Source organism: Lolium perenne, chromosome 1 (genome assembly GCF_019359855.2).
Source record: "Lolium perenne isolate Kyuss_39 chromosome 1, Kyuss_2.0, whole genome shotgun sequence".
In the NCBI taxonomy this organism is placed as follows: Eukaryota; Viridiplantae; Streptophyta; class Magnoliopsida; order Poales; family Poaceae; genus Lolium; species Lolium perenne.
In genome coordinates, this window is record NC_067244.2 from 98,693,493 (window position 1) to 98,704,694 (window position 11,202).

Consider the following 11,202-nt stretch of genomic DNA (forward strand, 5'->3'; position numbering starts at 1 on the left):
TTTGTGAGAGTTTTGAATTTTTTTGGAGGTTAATGTGAAGCTGACACGTATATAACTTTGTGGTTCATTCCCGTCTGTGTGCACTTTCAATGTCCTCTAGGAATTTTCGTGGTCCTTTTCCTTTGGTTTGAGGTGGGCTTCTCTTTACCGTGGGTGCACCTAATGTTTTTAGTGAACCGCTTTGACCAACTATTTGGTTTGCCCCACGGCCTCCTCGATTTCCTCCCCACACTTCCTCGTTCCCCATTATCTCCACCGCCTTGAGCCTCTCTTTGCAGCTGCCAGCGGCATCCTTGCCCAGGGCCGCCGCCCTCCTCCCCCTCCCTGACACGTCTGACGGCGTCGACTCATCCTCTTTCGTTTTCGCACTACTGAGGTGCTCGGCCAGACCCCTAGGAACGCGCCCGCGGAACCCTAGCCTTATGAGGAGGATGAGCATCTTCACGCGATGAGACCCGTCGCTATAGGCTCCGCCAGGAGGCCCAGAACGCCTTCGCCGAGCTCAAGAAGGCGGGGCATGGGGAGAGTTGCGGTGGTGGCCGGGACCATGGATCCGGCGCGTGGGCTGCAGCTTGCGGTGGAGGCTTCCTCTGCCATCGATGACAAGGAAGAAGCAGAGGGCACGGACTGGGTGGGGATTGAGAGAACCCGTCGACGCCTCGACGGTGGTGGTGGGGACGAGTATGGCTCGGATTGCTGCTGCAGCCAACGCACAGTCTCGCCCCTACCCTGAGTTCTTCTCCGGCCGAGCTCCCCGCCTTCCAAGGTGTCCTGAGGGCTTCCCTTCGAAGATCCCTGTGGTCGTCGGCCTTCTTTTCCTCCGGCCAATACCTATGGATTCTCGCCGGTTCTCTCCGCCAGCGGCCTGGGTACGGGCGCCACGGCAGGTGCGTTGTCTCCGCGTTCCCAGATGGTCGTTTCCGCCCTACCCCGGCCGACGCCCGACGACTACCCCGCAGGCACGGTCACCGCCTCCACTGGTTTCCCGTCCTACCGCCACGCACTGCGGTGGCCCTGCTCCGCTGCCCTTCTGGATGCCGACCTGGGCGACGCCTGGTCACATCCCAGTCACACGCGGGCACTGCTGCCCCTCTTTCTCTCTCTAACCTGTCCAGGCAAAGATGGAGAGTCGTCGACGGGGTGGCCAAGGACAAGATCTCCAAGTTGCTTGGCCTGAGCACGCTCCAAGGGTCCAAGCACAACACCGCGCGAGACCGCCCCTGGTATGCTCAAGGCTCATGCTTGTGTGACGGTATTCCTTTTTCATTTGCCAATATTGTTCAAACCTTAGTATGTTAACCCTCACCATTTGATCCAGTCTGCGTGTGCAGGACTGGAGGATAACGGCAAGGAGTTGGGTGACCAGGCCTGGTATGACTCTTTTCCTCTCATTTGTTTATATCCAATAGCTTGAGAGCGAGTAGCAAGTAGTGTGCAATGACTGAATATTGCTACAGTATTTACATCTAGCTCTATTCCTTTCTTACTTATTGTTTCGTAAGGTTATTTTCTCTCTGCTTTTATGTTCAGAATCATAGCATAAGGGCATAATGCAGCCAACTAACTGACTTGGAGGGCAGATTTATGTTCCAAATGAATATGTACTATTATTGGTCGGTTGCAGTATTATAGCACCACATCAAATTTGAGTAGGCGGCAACAGAAGGGTTGAACGTTTATTATAGATTGGTGAATCTTTTTGAAGAATGCTGCAAGTAAAACCTGTATGTGTACTTTGAGTTGTGTGATATTCAGCCTGCACAAATGCCTCCTCAGTACGTGAGAATTTTTGTGTTCCATACCTGAATTCTAAGCCTTCACAGGTCATCATTAATCCCATATTTGATAGTACTCTTCCTATTTGCTATGTCTGCTTACTATGCTAGTTGCGATTCTAATTAAAGTTGCAATATAGCTATATTTTACTTCACTACTCTATCGACTGTGATCAAAAGTTGCAGCATAGCTATATTTTACTTCACTTCACTTTCAATGGCTGGACATTAATTTCTCCTTATTCATTGAACTTTTTTACAGATGAAACTCAGTTTCTAGGGTTTACAGTTCCCGTGCATAAGGCGAAGCTATTACTGGCCAAGAAGACTCAGTCCTTGTGGGCGAGTCTAGGGTCGTTGAGCTTACCACGAATTAAGTAAATATACGAATCGTTCTTCTAGGTTTACTCCGGTGAGCCAACAAACAAAGTGACCGATGCAACCTGAAACTGCACCGACAAACCAGCAAGCTCCTTCACTTGACAGGGGAAAACAAAATATTTGTTCTTCTTTGCAAAATAATATGTATAAATGATCAGTGAGGTAGCGCTTGCCAATGAAATCAAGTTCTTGCTACTGTTGTTGACAGAACCATACTGTTTTTCCTGTTTAATCACAGAGTCCTGCTTGATAAAAAAAACTTACGGGTAACAACAGTTGTACACACCATATTCTAACAGGTCCTTCTCTTTGTCTCATCATGCTTAATATTTATTATTGTTATTTTCAATTGTGCATCTACTGATAGCTAACAGCTTTTCTCTGCTTGCCAGGAATGAAATATCAACAGTAATGGAGAAGGTGATAAATTAATTGGGATCTTCCGTTCAACATGGTGGAGCTGGTGTACAACATCTGATACAGCTTGAAGCCTCTCTCTCTCTCATATTGAATATTCGGATGCAGCATCATCTGTACGTGTACATCCATCAGGTACATGTTTAAAGTTCAATGCATAGAGCAAGCAAGCCGCTCAATTCTATAATTTAGTTAACATTGCGTGCATATAGTTTGGCTGCAATTCTTAATCCTTTTGTTGTGAACCTTTCATGTTTTTGAAGTTCTAGGCACTAAATAATCTTACTACACATGCTGGTTGGATCCTATTTGTTTCATACAATTCTAGGCACTAAGAAGGAATGTATATTTCTAGATACCTACACATAAGTGGCTGAAGCTTTTGCATGATAAAATGGATTTGCCTAATGATAAGTTTTGAGAGATAGGAAATTTGTGGCGACGGCCACCCATCGTCCAGGCTGCTCAAGCATGCCCTGTTTTTATGGCCTCGGCCCTAACATCTATACACATTCTACTCTATGATCAGTACTTGAGTACCTCACTTGGAAATACAATGCGCACATTTTTCTGTCTTATGTTAAACTGCCAATTTTGCAGATGCAGGTTGTGTTATACATATGTTATTTCAGAGTTTTGTTTGACAGGTTTTGAGAGCTTGCCTCATCTTTTTGTAAGAATGAAGGGCTGAAGTATTTTAGAGCTTTATGTGCTCTACCTTCTTGCATTTCCTATCAATATCACTATTTCAAGTCATCATTCCTTTATGGTCATAAGAAAGTTCTCCAGCCCAGTTAATCTAGCTCTCTTTGTCAACACCTACCAATCCCCTCTTGCAGGCTCTCTTTCCCTACAATTTTCTCTGTCGACAACCATGTTCTCCTTTTCTCCAACTAAAGGGATACTTGCAGCCTAGACTCCCCTACAAATCAGGTAAACTTTCCGACCTCTTCACCTTTTACAATTCGCTTTCTTTTCTTTCTTACTCCATTGGTTGTTCAGATTTGAATCTTATAAATTTTACCTCATATTACCTTTTTGAGTTGAGTGGTTATCTTTCAGATGGTAAGTCATGCTAAGGATAGCAAGAGTTTGGATGCGATAACTCTTAGCCTTTTTTGGTCTATACTTAGTGCTCTGGGTATTGGATCAATATTTAAGAAATCTTCTGATATGTTGAATTAATAGTTATCCACTTTCTTCTGAAATAAGACAAATTTTTTTTCAAACCATCTGCTTTGTCTTATACTTCCTTAATTTGACAGGAAAGTGTATTTTCATCTCAAATTTCGCACCCAGGACAATTTTTATTTCAGATCATCGGCTTTGTCTTAACTTTCCTTAATATGTCAGGAAAGTGAAGATATACTTGTTTCAGAACTTTTCGCTAATTTGACTATTCAACCTTGGCCATTTTGTGTCACTCCAAAAGAAGATTCCCATATGCCTGTACACCACTAAATGTTTGGCATATATAATTCAATGTACGAATTTTACAATTTGCACTAAAATGAAATGCGTGTTTCTTATATGTAGAATCGGATAGATGAATTGTTACGACATTTTGTTGTTTGATGCTCCCAAAAATTGATTTATTCTCTTAACATGTAGTAGCATAGTACTATTCAGCAAATATCACCGCAGATACTCTTTTATTCGATCAACCATGGAGGTTGAAAGTACATATTTTCATGTGTAAGCATGGACATTCAGTGCATTATCGTTGCTAGAAATCTCTTCCATCATCTCTACCACCCACCTCCCAAACTCTATGCCTATCGACACTTATATAAAAGAAACAGAGGTTTGTCCACTCCAAATGTTTTTGTAGTTCGCTTAAATATGTGGTTTAATTTAGAAGTGGACCCAGCACTAAGTATGGCACATGTGATTGTCGATTTATCATGGCAGTTTCCTCTGATTATATTTATTTTTGCTGATCAATGGTTATCTACATAAAACAATATGGCCATGTTGTTTCTACCAAAATAATTTTAACTTCCTGCTGTAATAATATGGTCATGTTGTTTTTCTTCTTTTTAATTCTACCTGCATGTTTCCTTCTGAAAAGATTACTGAAAGTGGTCACAATTGCAATTATCTGCTACGGGACATATACATTTGGGCTCATATTAGATAGGTAATAGAAACTTAAACTTGACACAAGGAAAATTTTATATAATTTTCCACACTGCTACTGTCAGAGCATTTTCATATTTGGAGTGCGTTTACATATTAGTTAATCAATTCTAGCAAAGGTATGTTATGGTCCGTTCATTTGCCAGTACATCTTGGAACTCCCACTATATTCCCATGAATTAAGAGGACCCTAGCCCATATGTGATCATTTTTGTGAGGGCACTACTTATGCACGCTATAGCTTTTACCCAACATAGTTAGTACCATTCCCGTAAAAAAACATAGTTAGTACCATTAGCTTTTTGATAACCCTAGACTCTCAAGGAATCTATCTAGCCATCCAGGTCTCACGACATAATCCATCCAAGTGGTTTCCATTTCCTTCACGAGTCATGCAATACTTGAAGCTATATTGTTGTATAGTTAGTTCATGTTATTAGGGAAAATTAAGCAAGCTATAGATGTCCAAGATACCTTACCTTTGCAAAGTATATCTCAGATAAATGAAGTCAATATAATTTTTATGATACCTATTACTGATTTGTTAATCTCATGAACATACTTCTTCTTTGTTAGGTGACGTTTTTTTAAGGAAATAGGTAACTCATGGTAACCAGTGATGATATGGGGTTACCCGATCTTCTCAGTAAGCGACGGGTGTTGATGAACACGTGATGGTATCAGCGGATGAAATTGATGATGATGAGGAGGATAACTTGTATGACGCGTCGAAGTCTCTCGATTGATTCCTGAGCCAATGCAACAGCTCTCAACCCTGCAAGATATTCGCAACTCCACACACTTGCGCATGTAGCCGCCGACCACGAAGCGGTAGATTGCAATCTTCTAATCCCCAATGGAACAGCAGATCACACAAACTTTCAGTAGCTTAAAACTCCAGATCGCAACGAATTGGAGAGTTGGGGAACAATAGTGATATGGACACGGAGGCCTATGTGGAGCCCCGATTCAGGACTCCACCAGCGTAGTTATCTTATTTTATATCTATGGTCATATGTGGGCCAATTAGGGTTTTTAATAATTTGAGTCAGTTTGGTTTGGGCATGTCCAAATCAACGTAGAGAGGCCCACTAGGGGCTGGCCGGCCACCCCACCCCTCATATAAGTGGAGGTGCGGCTAGGGTTTAGGAGAGAACAAGTTTAGTCTCAAGATTAGGGTTTTCCCCATTACGTGTGTTCACGTGTATCATCCCTTCGAGGGTACGGCGCTGCCGTTTATCTATATTTTCCGCTGCGAAGGTTCTTGTGTTCATCAAGGATTATCTAGCTCTTGGTTTGAGGCGTATCGTTCGTCGATCCGTTGCTTGCTGGATCCGTTCCCTCTTCTCCAGGCTGCGTTCATCGCGTTGTTGGGAGGATTTACTACCCCAGGTTCTCGCTGTGAAAGATCGGGCAACACTCTAGGAGGAACTAGTGGGTTCCCCCTACATCATGTGGTATCATAGCGACGGGTAAGGGGTGGCCCGTCATTGATAAATGAAGATGAACCTGTTGTGCCTTTCTTTGGAACAAATTATTGCACATTAAGAACACGCTGCGAGACAACAATAGTTTGAGCTTCAGAAGGGAAAGCATCAAACCCATCACTGTTATAATCATCCTCATCTGGAGCATTTGGATCAACATCATCTCCAGTTTCATACTCATTGTCCTCATTAATGATCATAACTTTGCGGTTAGGACAATCTCGCTTGAAGTGACCCTTGGCACCACATGTATGACAAGCCATATCGCAATTGCGCGTTGTCGACATGTTAGAACTAGTTCCACTTGCTGCAGGAGCGGGCTTCTTTGTGTTGGTGACTGATGTAGCCCCGCTCACCGACGACGCTACACCAAGACCAACAAGTTCCCCAAGTGGACCAATGAAGCGAGCTCGAGTTAAATCTCTACATGATGAGGTGAACTCGCTCCTCGCCACCCTTGATCTTAGCACCCCTTTGGATGGAATACTACCTCATGCCGATGTGCTATGTGTCATTAGGTACAAGGCGCATCAAGACCCCGGAGAGGAGGACACGCCATGGTCAAGGGAAGGAGAGGAGCAGCGGGACATGGAGATGATCACGAAGCTGGACACGACGTCGCTCGAAGCGCTCAAAGGAAGGGAAGAACGCCGGTCGGTCCAGACCCGGCCGACCGGCCCCACAACCGACCATCCGGTCCTGTGCCCGGCCAACCGGCGCCCGACCGGATTCCCCGCATCGCACGAAGGCAACCGGACGGGAACTTGCGAAGTTCCGGTTGGCGCACGGTCAACCGGACCTAGGGACCGGACCACCGCACACAGTCCTGGCCTCCGACCGGCCCCAAACCGGATTTGACGGGAAAGACTCACCAAACTGCCTAAGTTATCCACTTGCGTACCTTTTCGCCTTGCTGGCCATGTATGCCTATATAAGTAGCCTGGACCCCTCCTTTTGATACGGGGCGACCTTCGGTCTTCACCGCATCATGTGCTTCATCGCCAAGACGGCACGCTAAGGTGAATCTTTTCCTTTACGCGTGCCTCGAATCGCCTATTTGGGACGATATACTACTTCATACCCCGTCATATCTTGATGATAGGAACTCGACGACAAGTACGGGGAGAAGAGAGGATGCCATGGAGACCCGAGGACGCAAGGCCGATGTCACGGAAGCATGGAAGAGAAGGAGGAAGAAGAGTCGGACGCTCCAGCCGAACTTCCGCCCGACATCGCGGAACTTCCGCCCGCATGGTGTCAAGATCGAAGATGCTCGCACAGCCAGTAGCCGTGGACCGGAACTTCCGCCCTCGATGGCGGAACTTCCGCCCCGGACCGGAACTTCCGCCCAGGACGGCCGGAACTTCCGCCCCATCGAACCTCAGCCAGATCTCAGCCCACTTTGGCTTGTAACTTACCCCTTCATCCCCTTACCTATAAATAGACACCTACCCCCACCTTCATGAGGCAGAGATGATGTTTAGATGAATTGGCTTATGCCTCTATTATCCCTTTGTGGATTTGGGAAACCCCCACCTTAGGTGTGATCATCTATTGTACTCCTCCTAATCCGGATCTTTTCAATTCTAGTAATTCTATCAATTGAGAATCTCTTGCTTTGCAACTCTATTCTTAGTTGGTCTTTTACTCTTTGGACTTCTATTTGGATTTGTCGATCTTTTGCAAGAGATTCTACCTTTGGTCTTTCTCTCGCAATTCTATCGGTTGGTGGTTCGGGCCAACGAGGATAACCGATTTGTGTGTGTGCGTGTGTTTGTATCGTGTTCTTCGCGTTCATCCACTTTCCCCGCGAATCCCCCTCCGCAATCACACTCACCCGGGTCAAACCGTGAAGATTGGGCACACCCTCGGGCTTAGCCCGCATCATATGGTATCAGAGCAAAGGTTGCCACGGATTTGACCCTCCGATTCCACCAATTTCGTCCAAAAATTTGGCCAAAATTTTTTTCCCCAAAAAATAGCTCGAATTTGGATCTCAGGATTTGTTGCGTTTTTTGTGGTTTTGGTCCACAGATCTTGTGTCTTTGGTGTTGATCTATCGTTCCCCAACTTTTCACCGTCAAATTCCACCGTTTGCCCCTCCAAATCCATCAATTTCTGCTCCGTTTTCCGCCCCGAGTTCGTACATGTTCGTGCTGTTCGCGCAGATCCAGATCCAGATCTGGAAAATCTTGTATTTCCGGTACTTCCGCTCCATTCCACCGGAACTTCCGCTCGCGCCAGATATTTCCAAAATCGAGTCAACACTCATCTTCCTCCGCTGCGTCGTCCCCAGCCAAAATCGCTCCGCTTGCTGTTTCGCTCCGCTTGCTGTTTCGCTCCGCCCACGCTCGCGCTCCCCTGCTCACCCTCAAGCCGCCGTTTCCGCCTGGCCCCGCTGCCCCAGGCCCACGCCCAACCACCGCGCTGCTCGCCCCCGCGCCCTGCTCGATCGCCAAGCCGCCACCGAGCCGCCCCTCCGCTCGCTAACTTGCAGCCACGCACGCAACGCCACCAGGCCCAACCGCCGCCCCACGCCACGCCTCCACTCCGCGCTGCCCGCAGACGCCCGCATCGCCTGCCGCTCCACGCAAATTTCCAACCACCGCACGCATACGATCACGCGCACCCCTGCCCCTGGTCAACGCGCCGCCCACTGCATCTGCCTTGGCACACGCACGCGCTGCTCAACGCAAAGCACAACGCCGCCCAGCTCAATCCCCAGTTCTGATCGATTCAGCTGAAAAAAAAATTCCCAGACCGGAACTTCCGGCCAGTTTCAGCGGTACTTCCGGTCAGCCGGTACTTCCGCCCAACTTCCGCCCAAGTTCCGGAATTGCGCGTTTTAGCCCCTGGATACTAGCAGTGTATTTCCGGAAGTTGGCCGGAAGTAGGCCGGAACTTCCGCCCGGCACGCAGTTTTGACCCAAAATTCGTCCAGTTTTGACCCATCTTTTTGCCCCAAATTTTGACAACTTTCCGGCGCCCGTTTGACTCCAAACTTTAACAACATCCTCCAACTACTCCACATAGTATACGTCTAATTTTTGACAATTTTTGGAGCCCAACTTTTGACCGCTCGTTTTGACCCAACTTTTCGGGCATTGACTTAATTTGCTCGGTTTCCGATTTGGAGTGCATTGGTTGTCTATTTCGCTTCCGCGCCTACGCCAACACCGCGACGACACCTTTGGCACCCCGGATTCCGGCGCAACTTCGACACCATCATCGACACCACCTCGATCATCGCAAGTTCGTGTGCTTGACACCGCCTAACATCAATAGGTATAACTTGCCCCACCCCTTGTAGCCCCGTTTCTTTCTTTGTGTACCTATCCCATTGAGAGTGGCTTTCCGAGTGTTGCGAAGCATTGCACAAGTGTCACGACCGTGAGAGGGTGTGTGTGTGCGTTGTGTTGAGCAAAGCTCCGAAGCAAGCTCGGTGAGAAAGATACACAAACGAAGAAAAGTGCGACATAGAGAAAAATAAAGCTTCTAAGCATAGCAAAAAAAAAGTGAAAAAAAAGAGAAAAAGGAAAAGGAAATACAAAAAGAGTGTGTTTCCACCGATACAAAGGAGTGCAAAGCTTGTGAGCACTAAGAGAGATAAGAGAAGAGTGACATTTGTGCAAATCTAGTTGCTTCTCTCATATGCAACCAAGCTACGGTCTCTCTTGTGTTGGCGCGACACCGAGCTAATAGTCTTCGTTAGGACCATCTTTGTTACTTGCTCACTTCCTTGGTCGCGCTAACCCCATTGTTCTTCCTTGTGTGTGTTTCCGTGTTTCCTTGATATAGATCACCGCTTTTGACATTTGACTTTGGATCTTACCCACATTTGACAATAGACATTTTCTTTGGTTCTTTTCGTTTGCTATCCACTTCCTCACCTACCACCATATAGAGTTCTTAGCCTTTTGCGTGTGCTTTGAGTGTGTGTGTGAGTACATATCGGTTATTCTCTAACTTGAACCATTTTCTCGATTTTGGTTTGCGAGTTTTGACCTTTTGGTAGTTCTCCTTCCACCATATATACACCAATCCTATAGACTAACATGTATAGTGAGGATGAGCCTACGGAGGACGACATGGAGTACTATGAGGGTGATAGCTCCGCAAGCACCGAAGATATGGAGGACCATGTGGAGCTCGACACCGACAATGGCTCCGCATGCATTGGCGATATGACCGACATCGAGCATCTCTACACCGACCATGACTCGCCAAGCATGGACAACATGATGGAGGACCACTCCGAGCTCGACCACAACATCGACGACATGGTGGAGCACCACCTCGACCACGACTACGACTACGACGACATGGTGGAGCACTACCTCGACCACAACTACGACCACGACGACATGGTGGAGCACTACCTCGACTACGACTACGACACCATGACGGAGCACCACACCGAGCACTACCTCGAGCATGACATCGACACCATGGTGGAGCCTAGCTTCGACCCCACCTTGAACAAGACCGGTGCCTACAAGTTCCCCATCTTGGCCAATGGAACTACATATGAAGATAGAGGACCTCCAAGACGGCGCAACCATGAGAGTGCTTATGCACACGATCATCTACATCGAGCTCATCCTATAGAACATCAAGAGCGCCACCACCATGATCGCCATCGACACTCTCCTCCGAGCTCAAGACGGCGCCACAAGCAAAGTGCCAAGCCACATGAACCATCATTTAGGCATGCCGAGGATCGTCATCAACACTTGTCGCCTCACGATCGTCGTCGACCATCACCACCCCTTGACCACCATCGACATGCATCACCACATGACCGTCGTCGACACAAGTCACCTCGTGTTCGCCATCGACCAACACATCCCAAGGATCTTCGTCGACACAAGTCACCTCATGATCGCCATCGACCAACACCTCGCAAGGATCTTCGACGACACCCCACAAGACATGGTGATGATGCAAGAAGACGAGATCCTCGACATGAAGCGGCCAAGGCTACAAAGAACAACAACACCAAC

At 47.1% G+C, this 11,202-nt stretch overlaps 1 long non-coding RNA gene across 7 annotated transcripts; it reads left to right on the plus strand.

Moving 5' to 3' along the window:
* The first annotated feature begins 208 nt into the window (after positions 1-208).
* On the plus strand, positions 209-5,971 carry LOC127297934 (uncharacterized). 7 transcript variants are annotated; one of them, XR_007849548.2, is made up of 6 exons: positions 211-1,223; positions 1,319-1,371; positions 2,038-2,455; positions 2,549-2,708; positions 3,221-3,506; positions 5,289-5,971. It is a non-coding gene; the product is annotated as an uncharacterized lncRNA (long non-coding RNA). The 7 variants fall into 7 exon arrangements; XR_007849551.1 differs by lacking the exon at positions 5,289-5,971 and adding an exon at positions 3,839-5,243 and having other exon boundaries at positions 213-1,223; positions 3,413-3,506; XR_007849546.1 differs by having other exon boundaries at positions 214-1,223; positions 3,413-3,506.
* Positions 5,972-11,202: the final 5,231 nt, after the last annotated feature.